Genomic DNA, 18,720 nt, shown 5'->3' on the forward strand with positions numbered 1-18,720 from the left:
TTCTGTATATAGTCACCGCTCAGGGTTGTCGTAGCTTTGTAGCGACTTTCCAATGCCCTCGTTATACGAGGGCTGTCCAGAAAGTAAGTTACGATCGGTCGCGAAATGGAAACGACTATGAAAATCCGATAAAGCTTTGCAAAGATGTGTTGGGCAGTGTCTCTAGTATGACTCTAGGTAGAATTATGTCGCTCTTTTCATTCCTGAGCTCTTAGTGAGCGCGTAAAGATGTTATAGAAAATAGTGTCTCCCGCCAAGTACGAGGGCCCTGAAGCTATGCAACCAACATTACATAACTGTCGTGCGGTTTCTTCTTCAAGACAATTCTCAGCCTCATTCTGCAGGGGCAATGAAGATGTTCCTGCATCGTTTCAATTGGAAATGTTTGATTATCCACAATACAGCCCGTAATTGTCTCCCTCTGAGTTTCATCTCTGGTCACATGAACCGCTGTCTATGAAGACAACATTTTGGCACAGACAACGAGCTTTAGGCCAGCGTAGAGAATTGGCGGAAAGCACTGGCGGCTGCCTTCTATGATGAGGGTATTGCAAAGTTGGTACAACGCTACGACGAATGTCTGAGTCAGAACGGCGACTACGTAGAGAAGTAGCTGAAAGGTGTAGCTAACTGTTACAAATGAAACATTTCTGATTTTCACTGTGATTTTCATTTCGCGATCAATCGTAACTTACTTTCTGGACAGCCCTCGTAGAAGGCAGCCGCCTCTGCTTTCTGCCAAATCTCTATGCTGGACTACAGCTCGTCGTCTGTGCGAAAATGTCATGTAACCAGAAACGAAACTCAGTGGGAAACAATAATCGAGTGTGTTGTTGGTAATAAAACACTTCCCATCGAAAACACTGCAGGAGCATCTTCATTGCCCCTGTAGAGTACAGGCGAGAATTTCATGCAACGCATGACACTCATGTTATGTGGGCTGAAAAGCTTCAGGCGAAATCTCTCACCAGACCTTCACACTTGGCGGGAGACACTTTTTTCTAGGCATCTTTACGAACTCACTGTGCGCTCAAAACTGAAAAGAGTGACGCGATCGACAGGTATACTAGAGACACTGCCCAATACATCTGTGCAAACTTTCATAGAATTTTCAAAAATGGCTCTAAGCACTATGGAACTTAACATAGAATTTTCAGTGTCGTTTCCATTTTGCGATCGATCAGACCTTACTTTCCGAATGGCCCTCGTATAAGAGCTTAATCTATACTGTTTGTAACAAATTATACATCAAACTGAAGGTAAAAAAACCTAGTTTTTCTTACCAATGTCCAGTACGTGCACCCTTTGTAATATGGCGAGATCCAATATGGTGGAACCATGATCGTTGCCTGACTGCTAGCGGGATATTCTCCAACATTTCAGTAATAATACACGGAGAAACAAACGGTAAATTTCCTCTATTAAGAACGTTAGGCAGACGATACAGCTCTTCAGATGATCGTGTACAATACCATTCTACACATTTATGGTAAATCTCTGTTGATGATGGAACACACTACTAGGCCTTAGGGTTTTTCAGGTCCCAGACATGGCGATAGTGGCTCTTGTATTTTCCTTTCCTTGTGAATGCAGCCTCGTCAGTAAGCAAAACACACGTTTGTAAGTCAGAGATGCTTAAAATTCGGTGTAGATACCACTAGGAGAATTCCACAGGCTGGTAAGAGACTTCAGCTGATAGATCTCGCTCTATCTGACACTTGAATTGATGCATGCACGTATCATGTAGGATTTCCACAAAGTGTCCTTGAAGACGTGTATTTCCTTGACTACGAATCGTGTGGTGGTGCTGGAGTTGTCCTCAAATCGTTGACTCGCTGTAACACAGGTTCCTCTAACTGAACAATGCCCATATTGCGACGTCCACCAATCTCTCATCGGCCTGGTGTACGGGGTTCTGTTTCACGAAGATGGCCATCAAGTCTTAGAAATGAGACATGATATCGTAACGTCCCCCATGTAAGTTGCTGCTCGACTGCTGCATCATGCCTCCTCATAAATGAGATGCATGTCAACTACTTCGGTCCGAATATAATAAACCATCAAAAACATCAGTAGAAACTTTCATGTAAACACAACATGATGTAAGTAACAAAAATGTGGCAGTTTAACCAGGGACGTGGATAATGCTAGCAATAACGTAAACTCATCCTCCGTAGCAGTAAGATACAAGGATGTTACAAATCTGTTTCTAGTGTCAACATGTTAGGCACAAAGCGCTCAAAAAAACTGAACGTTGAGCTAAGAAAACTCTTGCGTCAAACCCTTCAAGGATCCATATCGAGGAAACGGTCCACCAGTGACATTTGTGTCATATTACTAAAGTATTTCTTTTCATCTCCTATAATAACTTTAAAAATTCTTATACGTAATTTGCATCTTAGCTAATCGACAGATTTCCTCTACTGCATGCGCTCTGCTTTCCACATTTTGAGAGGTGGTAGTTTGGATCAAAGCAAAGAGAAAAATGTCCGACAATCATGACAGAAAGTTCACTACTCTGTAAAACATCTTTTCTATGGAACAAGTGCTCTTAAAGTACTCATTTTACAGCCAATGTTTACTGAGACTTTTTTTTGCTTCTAGTACCATGTACTTTCAAATGTATGCATTTAGGCCTTTAATTAGGACACACCCTGTATACCTTTGTTTTTATTTTCTGTTGATTTATGAAGTACATAGCAGTTTTCGTAGTCATACGTATGATACACACATCAAAAAAAGTTTTGCATCAACCCGGTTCCCAGAACTCCTGTAGATAGACGTTGACTGTTGATATTGTATCAAAGACACAGTCCCTTTGACTGTTCAGAGATGTCACTAAACCCGCCCAAAGATGTAAACAACCATGCATGAGTAGCGCCTATTAGACGGAGGGGGTCCAAAATCCGATCAGTTCCACTCATTCCACCAGGAAGGAGGTACACGGCTCGTGTTGTCTGCTCTTCAACCATGCATAGACGTTCAATACCGCGGTTCGATCGCATCCGCATTGTTACTTTGTACCAGGAAGAGCTCTCAACAAGAGAAGTGTCCATGCGTCTCAGAGTGAACCAAAGCGATGCTGATCGGACATGAAGGAGATACAGAGAGACAGGAACTGTCGATGACATGCCTCGCTCAGGCCGCCCAAGGGCTACTACTGCAGTGGATGACCGCTACCTACGGATTATGACTCGGAGGAACCCTGACAGCAACGTGCAGCCACAGGATGTCGTACAACGACTCAAACTGTGCGCAATAGGCTGCATGATGCGCAACTTTACTCCCGACCTCCATGGCGAGGTTCATCTTTGCTACCACGACACCATGCAGCGCGGTACAGATGGGCCAAACAACATACCGAATGGACCGCTCAGGATTGGCATTACATTCTCTTCTCCGATGAATATCGCATATGTCTTCAACCAGACAACTGTCAGAAACGTCTTTAGAGGCAACACAATCAGGATGAACATCTTAGACACAGTGTACAGCGAGTGCAGCAACGTGGAGGTTCCCTCCTGTTTTGGGGTGGCATTATGTGGGGCCGACGTACGCCGCTGGTGGTCATGGAAGGCGCCTTAACGGCTGTACGATATGTGAATGCCATCCTCCGACCGATAGTGCAACCATATCGGCAGCATACTGGCGGGGAATTCGTCTTCATGGACGACAATTCGCTCGATTAGAGTGGCCTGCATGTTCTCTAGACATGACCCATATCGAACATGCCTGGGATAGATTGAAAAAAGCTGTTTATGGACGACGTGACCCACCAACAACTCTGAGGGATCTACGCCGAATCGCCGTTAAGGAGTGGGACAATCTGGACCAACAGTGCCTTGATGAACCTGTGGATAGTATGCCACGACGAATACAAGGATGCATCCATGCAAGAGACGTGCTACTGGGTATTAGAGGTACCGGTGTGTACAGCAATCTGGACCTCTGAAGGTCTCGCTGTATGGTGGTACAACATGCAATGTGTGGTTTTCTTGAGCAATAAAAAGGGCGGTTTGATGTTTATGTTAATCTCTATTCCAATTTTCTGCACAGGTTTCGGTACTCTCGGAACCGAGGTGACGCAAAACGTTTTTTTATGTTTGTATGACTAATTTAGCCGTGTCCAACTGTTTACTAAAAGGCTGTTACATTAAGTCATACATATTACATAATACATGTAGCATTACATAACGTGACCATTATGTCAAAATATTAGTGGACATTGCTGCAATTTTGATCAATAACAGTTCCTGGTATATAACGGCGTCGTTTGAGGCGTTCGACACTGTACCACATTGCCGATTACTAATCTTGGTACGACCATACGAGGGATCTTCACAAATATGTAACTGGCTCTAAGAATTTTTAATTAGTAGCACCAATTACATTATACTCGACGGCCAGTGAGCCACAGAAACGAAAGTAATATTGGGTGTGTCCCATGGAAGTGCAATATGACCTCTGATGTTTCCAATATTCAGGCAGCATAAGCAGCAGGATAAGGTTGCTCGCTGACGAAACTGTTGTGTTATGGACAGAGAATTATTCTCATTGGACGATTATAAGGAACTGCAGAAAGACTTGGACAAAATTTCCAGTTGGTATAATGACGTGACCTGTGTTTAAATGTGGATCAATGTAAGATAATGTCTATTGCAAGAAGGAAGTATTCGATACTATCTGACTAAAAGATTACTGGTCAACACCCTGAGCACGTCAGATTGTGTAAGTTTGCTGGGAGAATACTAAGAAGCTACACTGATTAGCTAGAACATTATGCCTCCTACCCAATAACCAGTATGTCCACCTTTTGGCACGGATAACAGCGGCGACAAGTCGTCGCATGGAAGCAATGAGGCCTTTGTAGGTCGCTAGAGGGACATGGCATCACATCTGCACACACAACTCGCCTAATTCTCGCAAATTCCGGGGAGGGGGGTGATAAGTTCTGACGCCAGGTTCAGTCACATCCCAGATGTGTTCGATCAGGTTCAGATATACCGAGTTGTGTGGCTAGCATGTCAATTGTAACTCGCCACTGTGTTCCTCGAAACACTTCATCGCACTCCTGGCCTTGTGACATGGCGCATTATCTTGTTGAAAATTGCCACAGACTCAGGAAACATGATCGTCAAGGAAGGAGTGTACGTGGTCTTCAACCAGTGTACGGTACTCTTTGGCCACCACGGCGCCTTGCACGAGCTCCATTGGACCCATGAATGGCCATGTGAAGATTCCCCAGAGCATAATGGAGCCGCCACCAGTTTGTCTCCGTCCTGCAGTACAGGTACCAAGGAGCCGTTCCCTGGAAGTCGACGGATCCGCGCCCTTACATCGGAATGATGAAGGAGGTATCGGGATTCATCAGACCATGCAACGCTCTGCTACTGTGCCAACGTCCAATCGTTTGGCCATTTCAGTCGCAGTTGCCGCTGTCGTGGTGTTAACATTGGCACACGCATCGGTCATCGGCTGTGGAGGCCCATCGTTAGGAGTGTGCAGTGCACCGTGTGTTCAGACACACTTGTACTCTGCCCAGCATCAAAGTCTGACGTTAATTCCGCCACAGTTTGCCACGTGTCCTGTTTTACCAGTCTGCCCAGCCTGCGACGTCCGACACCTGTAATGGGGGGTGTCCACCCGATCCCAAGACGCCTGGACGAAGTTTCACTTTGGTTTCGCGACGTGTTGAAGACACTCACCACAGCTCTCCTCGAACACCCGAGAAGTCGTGCAGTTTCCAAAATGGTCGTGCCGAGCCTCCGGGACATCACAATCCGCCTTCGGTCACACTCAGATAGATCGCGCGCCTTCCCCACTCTACACACGGACAGCGCGATCACTGATACTACACGCACCGTGCGTGTTTCTGACCAGCAATCATTCCTCGTCAGGTGACTCTGCTATCGCCTGGACAGGTTTATATCGATAGTAGGTCTGGCTGATCAGTGTATACGAAGTGGGACGGCCATGTGAAATAAGGGAAAGAGAATGGAACAGTGAGACTTGTTGGAAGACTTCTGGAAGTGCAGTGCATTTGTAAAGGAAATGACATACAAAACACTGTTCTGATCGATTCTAGAATATTGTTGCAGTGATTGGAGTCCTTATGAAGTAGACCGACAATACACATCGAACCAATTCCGTGACGCACTGCTGAGATCGTAACAGACCAGTCAGGGGTCTCGAAAATAAGGCCCGTTTGCCGCTTCGGGTCTGCGTAGGGGCTTAACCGAGCGAGAAAGTTTTTTAAAGTAGCGCGTGATTCTTACCGCTCACTTAAGTCTGCTGCTAGGAGCATTGCACCACACGAAGCACGTCAAAATCTCCTTCATTTGTTCATAAATAATAGTAGGGCTCTGCCAGAAGCTGACACTGATTACGTGGCTGTAGCTGTGTAGTTATTTCAAGTTTTCTTTCTTCCGAATAAATGTTCCGTCCGTCAGCTGAAAGTCTCGAGACATGTGTGGATAGCGAGTGTCGCACCTTCAGTAAAACGTGTGCAGTGGAGTAATTTGTCATAGGGAAAGAGAATAAACCAATATGTGTTATCTGTAACGAAGTTATTGCTATTCTGAAGGAAGACGATATTTGCCGCCACTACGAGAAAAACCTTTCTGGTAAATTCAAATGCAATGAATGTGAACATAAATTCAAAACATTGAAACGCAGACTTCGTTTTCAACAAAACCTTTTTATATCGAAATAATCAGCAATCAGTTACATAAAAAAATTTAATTTCTTAACCGGTTTCAGGTAGTCTGTGATCTTCTTCAGAAGGTTATAATGATCACAATATTTGCGAGCGTCAACAGTAAGATGAATGCATATTATTGTTAACATCCGCTAATAATATATCCTTCTTATTGTTGACACTTCAAGTAACGCGAAAGTTGTGACCTCCTGAATAAGGGCACTAACAGCCTTTTGTGCAACTGGTTGCTGATTATTTCCATGTATACACCTGCAGATGCCAAAGACGGATGAAATATTAAAAACTATTTTGGAAACGTGTTCAGGAAAGTAAGACCATTACGAAAGTAAGTTTTCGAATTGCCAAAAATGTTCAAATGTGCGTGACATCCTAAGGGACCAAACTTCTGAGGTCATCGGTCCCTAGACTTACACACTACTTAAACTAATTTAAACTAACTTATGCTAAGAACAACACACACACCCATGCCCGAGGGAGGACTCGAACGTTCGGTGGAAGGGGCCGCGCAATCCGTGACATAGCGCCTCAAACCGCGGGGCCACTCCGCGCGGCTCGAATTACCAGTGACACCACCAAACAAGGCAAGTCATTCACTGACAGTGATTACACAAAGAACTGCATTTTGGCGATACCTACAGGTGCAAAAATATATTTTTTTTTGCTAAAATTTTAAGAAAATCTAAATAAAAAAGAAATCTGAGGAACGAATATTTACGAGATATTTTACTCATACAACAGACTGATCTAGAGTCATAGTTTTCAGAAAATTTTGTATTCAAAAGACACATTTAACACCTGTCATTGAGAGAATGTGTTATCCGTCCAGCTCCCTCCCTCTCTCCCACAGAGATTAAGAACTTGGTAGTTGGCCCTCATGGTTTAGTAATTTGGAGACCCTTGACCCAGGACTGAGGAATTAATTGGGTTATATGGAAGGAAGACGACGTAATTCTCTAGAAACACTATCGGGTAAATTTGGAGACTATGCATGCGAAGAATACTGTGGGACCATTACGCTGTCCCCATTGTTTATTTGGCGTAGCAATCATGAAAATAAGTTTACAGAGGTGTATAGACATACATTTTTGGTCGCTCAGTAAGTGAACAGAATAGGAAAGAAAATAAGTAATACTGGTGCGATGTACCTACCTTTACACACTGCAAAACGTGTGAAGTGTGTAGCACATCTCAGGAGGAATGATCATTAATCACGTATACGAGAGGAAACGACCATTCGAATCATAAATGTTTAGTAAAAATGGGCTCTAAAACGCGTACCTTAAGAACTGTGTGCATGTCTTCATCTTAGATACTATGAACAAATCTCTTCCTCTGCATGCTCTTTGCTTTCCGTATTTTGAGAGTTGGTAATATGGACCAAAACAATAAAAGAAGTGAAGTAAACTTGGACTTTAACATGGATACCTTGAGAGGTATGAGCCCTTGTTGACCTTTGTTACAGTGAAACACATCTATTGAACAACATCCATACATCTACATCTACGTGAGTACTCGGCTATTCACAATAAAGTGCCGGGCAGAGGGTTCAAGCAACCACCTTCAAGCTGTCTCTCTACCGTTCCACTCTCGAACGGCACGCGGGAAAAACGAGCACTTAAATTTTTCTGTGTGAGCCCTGATTTCTCTTATTCTATTGTGATGATCATTTCTTCCTTTGTAGGTGGGTGGCAACAGAATGTTTTCGCAATCGGAGGAGAAAACTGGTGATTAAAATTTCATGAGAAGATCCCGTCGCAACGAACAACGCCTTTGTTTGAATGATTGCCACTCCAATTCCCGTATCATGTCTGTGACACTATCTCCCCTATTTCGCGATAATACAAAACGAGCTGCCCTTCTTTGTACTTTTTCGATGTCATCCGTAAGTCCTACCTGATGCGGATCCCACACCGCACAGCAATACTCCAGAATAGGGCGGACAAGCGTGGTGTAAGCAGTCTCTTTAGTAGACCTGTTGCACCTTCTAAGTGTTTTGCCAATGAATCGCAGTCTTTGGTTTGCTCTACCCACAATATTATCTATGTGATCGTCCCAATTTAGGTTATTTGTAATTGTAATCCCTAAGTATTTAGTTGAATTTACAGCCTTCAGATTTGTGTGACTTATCGCGTAATCGAAATTTAGCTGATTTCTTTTAGTACTCATGTGAATAACTTCGCACTTTTCTTTATTCAGTGTCAATTGCCGCTTTTCGCACCATACAGATATCTTATCTAAATAATTTTGCAAGTCGTTTTGATCATCTGATGGCTTTACAAGACGGTAAATGACAGCATCATCTGCAAACAATCTAAGATGGCTACTCAGATTGTCTTCTATGTCGTTAATATAGATCAGGAAAAATAGAGGGACTATAACACTTCCTTGGGGAACGCCGGATATTACTTCTGTTTTACTCGATGACATTCCGTCTATTACTACTAACTGTGACCTTTCTGACAGGAAATCACGAATCCAGCCGCACAACTGAGGCGATAATCCGTAGGCACACAGTTTGGTTAGAAGACGCTTGTGAGGAACGGTGTCGAAAGCCTTCTGGAAATCTAAAAATATGGAATCAATTTGACATCCCCTGTCGATAGCACTCATTACTTCATCAGTATTAAGAGCTAGTAGTTTTTCACAAGAACGATATTTTCTGAATCCGTGCTGACTATGTGTCAATAAATCATTTTCTTCGATGTACTTCATAATGTTCGAATACAGTATATGTTCCAAAACCCTATTGCAAATCAACGTCAGTGATATAGGCCTGTAATTCAGCGGATTACTCCTGCTTCCCTTTTTGGATATTGGTGTGACTTGAGCAATTTTCCAGTCTCTAGGTACGGACCTTTTTGTGAGCCAGTGGTTGTATATAATTGCTAAATGTGGAGCTATTTTATCAGCATACTCTGAGAGGAACCTTACTGGTATTCAATCTGGACCGGAGGCCTTGCCTTTATTAAGTGATTTAAGGTGCTTCGTTACTCCGAGGATATCTACTTCTATGTTTCTCATCTTGGCAGTTGTTCTTGATTTGAATTCAGGAATATTTACTTTGTGTTCTTTGGAGAAGGAGTTTCGGGAAACCGTGTTTAATAACTCTGCTTTAGGGGCACTGTCATCAGTGACTTCACCGTTGTTATCGCGCAGTGAAGGTATTGATTGCGTCTTGCCACTGGTGTGCTTTATGTATGACTAGAATCTCTTTGGGTTTTCTGCCAGATTTCGAGACAGAATTTCGCTGTGGAAATTATTAAAAGCATCTCGCAATGAAGTACGCACTATAATTCAAACTTCTGCAAAACTTTGCAAATCTTGGGGATTTTGCGTTCTCTCAAATTTGGCATGCTTTTTTCGTTGCTTCTGCAACAGTGATCTGACCAGTTTTGTGTACCATGGTGGATCAGTACCATCAGATATTAATTTATGTGGTATATATGTCTCAATTGCCGTCGATACTATCTCTTTGAAAACATTGCACAACTTTTCTACACTTACATGATCAGATCGGAAGGAGTGAAGACTGTCTCTTAAAAAGGCGTTAAGAGCATTTTTATCAGCTTTCTTAAACAGATATACTTTGCGTTTCTTTTTGATGGTTGTAGGTGTTACGGTATTCAGCCTAGAAGCAACTGCCTTGTGGTCGCTAATCCCTGTATTCGCCACGATACTCACTATTTGTCCAGGATTATTTGTTGCTAAAAGGTCAAGTATGCTTTCGCAACCTTAAGGTATGCATTTTAGAGCCCATGTTTACTTGATATTTGTTTCTTGTTTTGGTCCGTACCGGCAACTCTCAGAATATGGAAAGCAAAGAGCTTGCAACAGAAGAGATTTGTGACGCAGTATCGAAGATGAAGAGGTGCTCATAGCGCCTCGGGTATGCATTTCAGAGCACATGTTTAGTAACCTGTTTTACTTCGAATGATCGTTCGTGTCATGTCTCTGAATACTGGCCTTTCCTCCCGGGGCACCTTGTATATGTAGATGTGTATTCGGTATGACAGTACTTTCTTCGGAATGGGCAGGTTCGCAACGGGTCGCGTCCCCCCGTTGCGAAACGCAGCCTCCGCGGTCCCCGGCGTGGCTGCGGGTGGCTGGCCGGGTGAACCCTCGAAAGCAGGCGGCGAGAGGCGTGCATAAGCGATAGCTCACGACGCGGCCCGCCTGCCCGGTCGTTGCCGTTGCGCCACGGCACGCTGCGCCTGGGCCGCGCTGCGTTTGGTAACGCGCGGCAAGTGATGTGGGAAGCGCCACGTGTCTGTGAGAAATGAGCCCCGTCTCCGGTGGGAACGCGCGAGCCGGCGCCGCGATAGCCCGCTGTTCTGGGAACCCAGCCGCTCACGTGTTGTCACACACAGCCGCCAACACGTTCTTTCGTGGCTCCACTCTGTTGTGCCAGCAAAAGTATCGTGCCCAAGAGAATCAGCTTCCGGCAATTTCACGCGTTTGTCAATCGAAGTTTGAGTCCTGAAATTTCTTAGGAGTTGGTTTAGACATTCACAGAGCTGCAGAAACAACATACCGCGGCATTTCAGTCTGCGAATAGCGGTGTCTCTAGTTGTGCTTAAGATTATACAAGGCGAGTCCGTATTCTACTGACAAATTTTCTGAGGATGGTCACTGTCATTTTGATACGAGGAGTCACTTCCAGTGGCTCGTTACAGAGTAACTCGTAATCACCTTGTACAAATGTCTAAAAATACTGTTTTTCAAATAGCTTTTAGACTGATATATGTCATATTCGCCGCGCGGAGTGACCGCGCGGTCTGGAGAGCCAAGTCAGGGATTGCGTGGCCCCTCTCGCCGGGGGTTCGAATCCTCCCTCGGGCATGGGTGTGTGTGTGTGTGTGTTGTTCAAATGGTTCCAAGCATAATGGGACATAACATCTGAGGTCATCAGTCCCCTAGACTTAGAACTAATTAAACCTAACTACCCTAAGGACATCACACACATCCATGCCCGAGGCAGGATTCGAACCTGCGACCGTAGCAGCAGCTCGGTTCCAGCCTGAAGCCTAGAACCGCTCGGCCACAGCGGCCGGCTTGTGTGTTGTTCTTAGCTAAGTTAGTTTAAGTTAGATTAAGTAGTGTGTTATTCTAGGGACCGATGACCTCAGCAGTTTAGTCCCTTAGGAATTCACACACATTTGAACATTTTTTTTATTTCATATTTTAGAGAGACGCTTCTTTACGTCTCAGTGCAACATGGTATTGCACTCCTTTTCTGCAAGTGATTATATGTGCACAACTTACGAAATATTGAGATGCCGATTCTCGTGCATTTACAGTTCTGCTGGTTTTCGTAAGCCAGTTATCTCTAAATCTACAAATACATCCGTAGCCGCTGAAAAAAGTGTTTCCTAGCCAAATAAGCGAATTTAAAACCTCTCGAAATGAGACTGCTTAGAACTGCGGATGAGATCGGTGAATTCTGTAACTGATTAAATTGTAGAAAACAATTAATTGGTCACATATGAAGGGTTTTTTCCAATAGTGGTACAAGTCTATTACCTCCACTTTTCAGCCTATAATGCTTCTGAAATTAATGATCGAAACAAACGGAAAGAAAGGTTCATCTCTAGGAAGAAGCCATATGCTTTAATATTTCTGGTATCTCAACTGCAGATTTTTCAGCGCTCATTTAACTTTAGGACTCTGTATCTCCAAATGAACAAAAATGGACTTGTACCACTATTGAAATAAGCCCTTCATATAATTTCATCAAGATTCGTGGCCGATTTCTACTTTGCTCCCATAATCCGAAGCGACGAGAACAGCAGCAACATCTAGGTACGTAGTCAACACGCGTCTACATCTCGCTGCTGTTCTCGTCACATCTCATGATAGCTACAAATCTAAAACCAACCGTGGATTTTAACAACATAACATACGAGCAAGATATTGACGTCTACAGTTTAATCTAGACTCTTTCGGTGACAAACGTACCACCGCTGCATCTCCATTTACGAAAGTTACCTGGCGGCGTAAGCCAGCTGCCGAGATGCGTGTGACAAGACGTCCTGTTTTGCCGGCACATTCGCTGTGCGAGCAGCGTGCCTGCGGCGACGGCTTTCACTGCGATGGCGCACGTGCAGAATCCTCCTTTGTGGTGCCAGGACGGCGCCCGCTGACTTACTTTACGAAGAAACTTGCGGCTTCCTCCATTGTTGGAGCGTCGCCGTGGAAATCGGCCCCAGAGCAGCGCTCCAGAAGTGTGTCTGTGGGGTGGGATGGGCCCCCCGCTGTGACACGGAGCGCTCCACATCCACGCTTTCCGGCCTCCCCGCTGCCAGCGTACGGCCTTCGCCGTGCCGGAGTAAGTGCGCGCGAATCTTTGGGAAAGCACGGAGATCGAAATACATATTCTGCTCATCTATTTACTAACTCAACTAACCCAACTTCTTAATCTGGGATCCTTGCGCATTACGCTGTTTTTTTTTTTTTTTTTTTTCCCCTAGCGTTTGTCTCGCTCGCGACAGTGCTCGCTACACGTGGATAATTGTTAATGTACGATTTTATGACCTTGCATACAAAGTATCTGTGCTTAATGTCTTTGTTCCTTGTGTACACTTCGTTCAATATTTACTCGCGTTCTAACAGTTTTGACCTTGTCTTCCTGAGGCGGGGATGGGGACCCAGCTGGGAAACTGCGCACAGAAGTGTGATAAACGGCCTAAAAGCAACGCTCACGTCGTACGGCATCATAGACAAACGGTCGCTCATACGGCACGTATTTTCTATCCGGGTGTGACTCACGTCCCTGTTTCGGAAGCCAGCACGCTGCTGTGCATTAAGGTACACCGTCAAGCCAAGCCCCAGCTTTCTCACATTAGATGTATCAGGCAACATTAAACTAGTATTCGGTAACGGATTTGACACAAACAATAATTCCAGTCCATAGAATACTCGAGTTAATTTTTACATTTTTCCAGGCGTGTCATGCATGTGCCTAAATTCATGTGCAAGAACTTCCCCTATCATAATAATAAAAAAGGGACAATGTGCGAATACGACTCGCACTCTGAGAGTTCCGTAGAAACTTAATTACGTATAAACTTAATTACGTATATGGACGATTCATCCATCCCGGAAATCGAGAATCTCGATGATTCTTGCCTTTTATCGATATTGATATTGGTAAGACATCGGTCCCGGAAATTCTAAGACTTTCGAGAATGTTTTAATTTTAAGTTTTAACTCTGATAACTAATGAAAAAAGTATTTTTTTGTGTGATATAATTAACAATTTTCGGATTTTTTTCCCTTTACTTGTACTGTGAAACGTTCTTTCCTGCCAAACTTCATAATTTTAGGTCAACGGGAAGCACCCTATAGATTTTAATGAGTGAGTTTGCGAGTATCAAAATATGTGACATAGAGGGCGATATCTTTTCATTGAACTGTCTTAGAAGCTTAACTTTTCTAAAACACCAAGGGACCACAGACCTTAGTATCGGATATAAATATCAACTTCTTACGTCTACCTGTTCCTGAGAAAAATGGGTGCTAAGAGACGGACAGAGAGCTGATAGCAAATGACAAAAATTTTTTTCAGATGACATAATTACAGATTCACGACTTTCGGATTTATTCCTTTACTTGTATTGTGACACCTTGCCTCTTGCCACATTTCACGTTTGTAGGCCACAGGGAAGTACCCTACAGGGTTTCATAAGTGAGTTTGTGAATGTCAAAATGTGTGACATATATGGTCGTACCTTTTGATTGTCTTGACGTAGAAGCTTCAAGTTCTTAAACCGCCAAAGGACCATGGACCTTAGTATGTGACGTAAATTTCAACTTGAAACGTCCTCCCGTTCCTGAGGAAAAGGGTTTTTAACAGTCGGACAGACAGACAGGTAGATGCACAGCGACTTGATATTATCAGGGTCCTGTTTTCTCGATTGAGGTACGGAACCCTAATGAATGAAGGACACACATTTTACTGACTTAACATCATCGCTAGGCACTGAAAAGATATAAAACACTACATTTTGCATGCAACTGTGTTTAAGTCTGCTGAATCAAGAGTCATGTTGATATATTTACAATGAGTATGTATTATTTTTCAGGTACGGTGGCCTTGAAGATAAGTTAATCCAACATCGCCTTCTAACGACATGACAGTCGAGAAATGATGACTTATCCGGTAAGAGCATTGCTCAGATTAATACTGAATTCACGAAGTACAGTAAAGTATCGCTGTTTTATGTCTCCATAAATATGACTCTTCTAATGTTTTCCTATAGTCCAATGAAACATAATACACAAAAAAAGAAAATTATCTAATGTCTTTGGAGATTTTTCTCACGCTTCCAAATGATTAGAAAAAGGTACTGGGCATCCCGTTTCCAAGAAGAGTTGTCTAACAGATGCAGCTACCAATAGGCCTATACCACTAACGTAAATCTGTCATAGAATAATGGAACTCGTTTCGTGCTGACGCATTACGACCGTTTAGGTCACTGAAAATGTTTTCTGCAAGTCAACTTGGATTACAAGAACAGAGATCTTTTGAAAGTAAACTCTCTCCATTCCTCCATTAGATCCAAAGGCAACAGATATTGTCCCTAAGTTTAATGCCGTATATCTTGACTTGCGGCAGGCGTTGTATAGTTCTATTAATTCCCACACACTCACCCATATGAAAAAAAAAAATAAACACTCTGAAGGAATGTAGAACCAGATTTACTATTGGACTGAAGACGTCCTAAAGTGCCTAGTTCTTAATATAAAGAAATCTCTGGAACAGAAAGAATCTGCGGACATACGCAAAGACAGTTTTATAGGGCCATTACTGATCACGGTGTATGTCAATGACCTCTGGCGCAACAACAAAAGCTCCAAAAGGATATTCGTAAATAAAACTACAGAACACAGAGAAGTCTAAAAAAATGAAAAATAAAATAAGTAATGTCCCATCGACCGAAGATGCCACTGATGTGAGATCCACGTGTATTCTGTAGGTGCCCAAGTGAAATTTCACTCTCCCCAAACGTTCTTAGTCATGTCTGGGAAATAAATATTATGCATAACGAAAGCCCGCTTGAAGGCGCCACCCAGTGAGCAATCCAGCGAACAGAGTGGCTATGTGCAGAAGGCACTGACCATTTGTTCCGATGTGCGACTAATGCACCGGGGTGCCATGTGTCGATTTGTGATGGAATGTGGGCCCCTGTTCCTCCCCCTCTGTCGTTAGTTGTGCCACTTTAAGCAATTGTCCGCTTGTTCTGTAATAGTTCTGTGCGAAGAACAGAGAGCTGAACATACCTTTCAGAAGTAACGTGAAACACGTTTACTTCTATGCTGCCACGTTCGATTTCAATGACAGCGTGTGTAGAATCCCCATCTCCGAACATTTCCACGTAAACGGAACGTCGCTTGACCTGCTCGTATCGTAACGATTCGTGTCCTCAAACCGTCATGTAGTCAGACCGTGACAGTTTCTCATAGATAGTGTATTTCATTATGTTATCACAAACTACATTTCGTCTACCAGTAGTGTTTTGTAGGAGATACAATAGAAGCAGTACCGTGGCATTTGTCTTGAACGATTTAAGAAAACCACGAAAAACGTACATCTTTCTTGGAGATTACAATTACGAATAACTTAAATTTGGCAGGCCGCGGTGGCCGAGCGGTCTAAGGACTCTGCGGCTGGTCCCGGCGGAGGTTCGAGTCCTCCCTCGGGCATGGGTATTTCTGTTTGTCCTTAGGATAATTTAGGTTAAGTAGTGTGTAAGCTTAGGGACTGATGACCTTACCAGTTAAGTCCCATAAGATTTCACACACATTTGAACATTTGAACTGGCTGTGGTACCGAGACGAAAGCACGCCCGACGCGGGGTTGGGGTTGTTTGGGGGAAGAGACCAAACAGCGAGGTCATCGGTCACATCGGATTAGGGAAGGACGGGGAAGGAAGTCGGCCGTGCCCTTTGAGAGGAACCATCCCAGCATTTGCCTGGCGCGATTTAGGGAAATCACGGAAAACCTAAATCAGGATGCCCGACGCGGGAATTCCGTGCTTACAGCGGAGTGAGTGGGGGTTTGCAACGCCTTCGCATAACTCGAGGCGGAGAATCAATGCGGGAACTGGCCGCCTGTCCTCGCCCATTCACCCTGCGAGTGGTTAAGTGGCCGCTCCTTCAGGAGGGCACGAGCAGATACATGAGAAAAGGGGGGGGGGGGAGGGGCAGGATTTACTAGTTATCGGCCCCTGCAATGTTAAGGCATGTTACGAAGCGACTTAGGAAAATTGGGTCCAGAGCTGGAAAGAAGTCCTACATGCGTTCGTTACGTTTGCGAGGGGCCTCATCTGAGATGTGGATGATTCCCTGCCCGCGGCTATCGAGGGTGCAGAGTCCAGTCGTCTGCAAGTTGTGGTTCATCTAGAACCTCGGCACAAACATCACCTGCCGTTTGGGCTCTGAAACCATCCTTAGTTCGTACGACTGTGGTGAAGAGTGCTGGCCTCGCTCGCAGGGTGCAAGCAGAGCTGACAATTTGCAGTATCGTTCCCAGAATTGTCTGGGACCCTGTGGTTTGGAGCCGAGAGGAGGGTCTCAACCACAGGCTCGGTCGACTTTGTGACCGACTTGGTTGCAGATTTCTGGGCTTGCGTTAAGGTTGGAAAATTGTATGGATCCCCTTCATATGTCAGGGGTGCCGTACAAAGAAAGAGCCGCTGCTCAGGTAGCAGAATACTTGAGGAGTGCACATGCGTTTTATTTTTTGTTTTAGCGAAACTTAGGTGTCTCATCAGACGTGGCAGCAGCCTCAAAGTTCTGATCGCGGCCAACTTTTTCAGCTGTTCACGAACTGCGGCCAGCTCCTTCTGCGTCTGCACACAGCACGCACAGGTCGTATCCACGCTACTGTACAAAAGAGGAAGGAATTTAAGAATTAAACTATAAAAGCATAGAGAAATACTAAATAAGTAACTCGTTCTTCTGCTGGTGGTGCACGATCAGAGGATGGCACCTCACTGAGCTACCTGCAAAGGTCATTGACTGCTCAAAGAAACGTCAATGGTACTACAGACGGCGTAAATCTAAACTACAACTGTTAAATCGCGAGGCTACGCCTCTTAAATACGCAAACATGCAAGGAATTTAAGGACTGAACTATAAAAACACACAGGAAAAAAAACTGAATATTTAACTCGGTACTCTCATGGTGGTTCACGACCGGAGGCTGGCGCCTGATTAATGTTCAGTGTTGCTTGCAAAAACAATGCTCCTGTATCGGGAATCTTCATTACAATGCGGTAAAAGAAACAGGTGTGCTCCGTGGTGGATCCAGCAGGCTTTGACAACAGCATTCGTTCCGGTGATGTGGCACACGTGCTTTCTCTCCGTCATCGGCAGCAAATAGAGCGCTCCGTAGATTGATCGTCTGAAACGGCATCAGAAGTCGCGCGTGAGCTGCGCGTCGGCAGCTGGTTGCGGATTCGGCGCGCGCGCACGCTCGGCGCACGCGGCCGCTGCCGTGTAGCGGGCCCTCCGCTCCGTCAGACGGCGTGTCTCGGCTCGGCCGGCCGCTCCCGCAGCCACAGACCGCTACTGCTACCGCGGCGCGCCGCTCCGTTACGCCAGGCCAGCCGGCCGGCACATGTACCGCTCGCTGCCCGCGAGAGGACGCCGGGCAGCCGCAGCTCGACAACGGGGAATACTACACTCGTGCTGACATGTCGTTCTGCTAACATTCGCAGGCGTTGTCCAGCCACGCATACGACCAGCCCTACAGATACTTGCCGGATGTATCACACCATTCCTGGCCGCGCAATTGAGCTCCTGGTCTGGGTTGTTGTAGACGCCAGACTGGTTACCGGTACCCAGCGGAAAGCCTAGAGTAGACCGGTTGGACCTTCTCTAATCCGTCCAAGCGGCGTAAGCCTAGTACACGAGTGGTGTAAAAAAAAACTTAATAGCTCTTAAAACGGATGTCTGACAACAGTAGAGTTATTTCAGTTTAAACGAGCGTTGTTTTTCGA

The 18,720-nt window shown here is 44.7% G+C and overlaps 1 protein-coding gene across 1 annotated transcript in view; it reads left to right on the plus strand.

Moving 5' to 3' along the window:
• The window catches only part of LOC126256223 (sushi, von Willebrand factor type A, EGF and pentraxin domain-containing protein 1), a 559,276-nt gene that overhangs the window by 121,909 nt on the left and 418,647 nt on the right, over nucleotides 1–18,720 (plus strand). The gene's annotated exons all lie outside the window — the stretch shown is intronic.

This window comes from Schistocerca nitens, chromosome 1 (genome assembly GCF_023898315.1).
Source record: "Schistocerca nitens isolate TAMUIC-IGC-003100 chromosome 1, iqSchNite1.1, whole genome shotgun sequence".
NCBI classification, from domain to species: Eukaryota; Metazoa; Arthropoda; class Insecta; order Orthoptera; family Acrididae; genus Schistocerca; species Schistocerca nitens.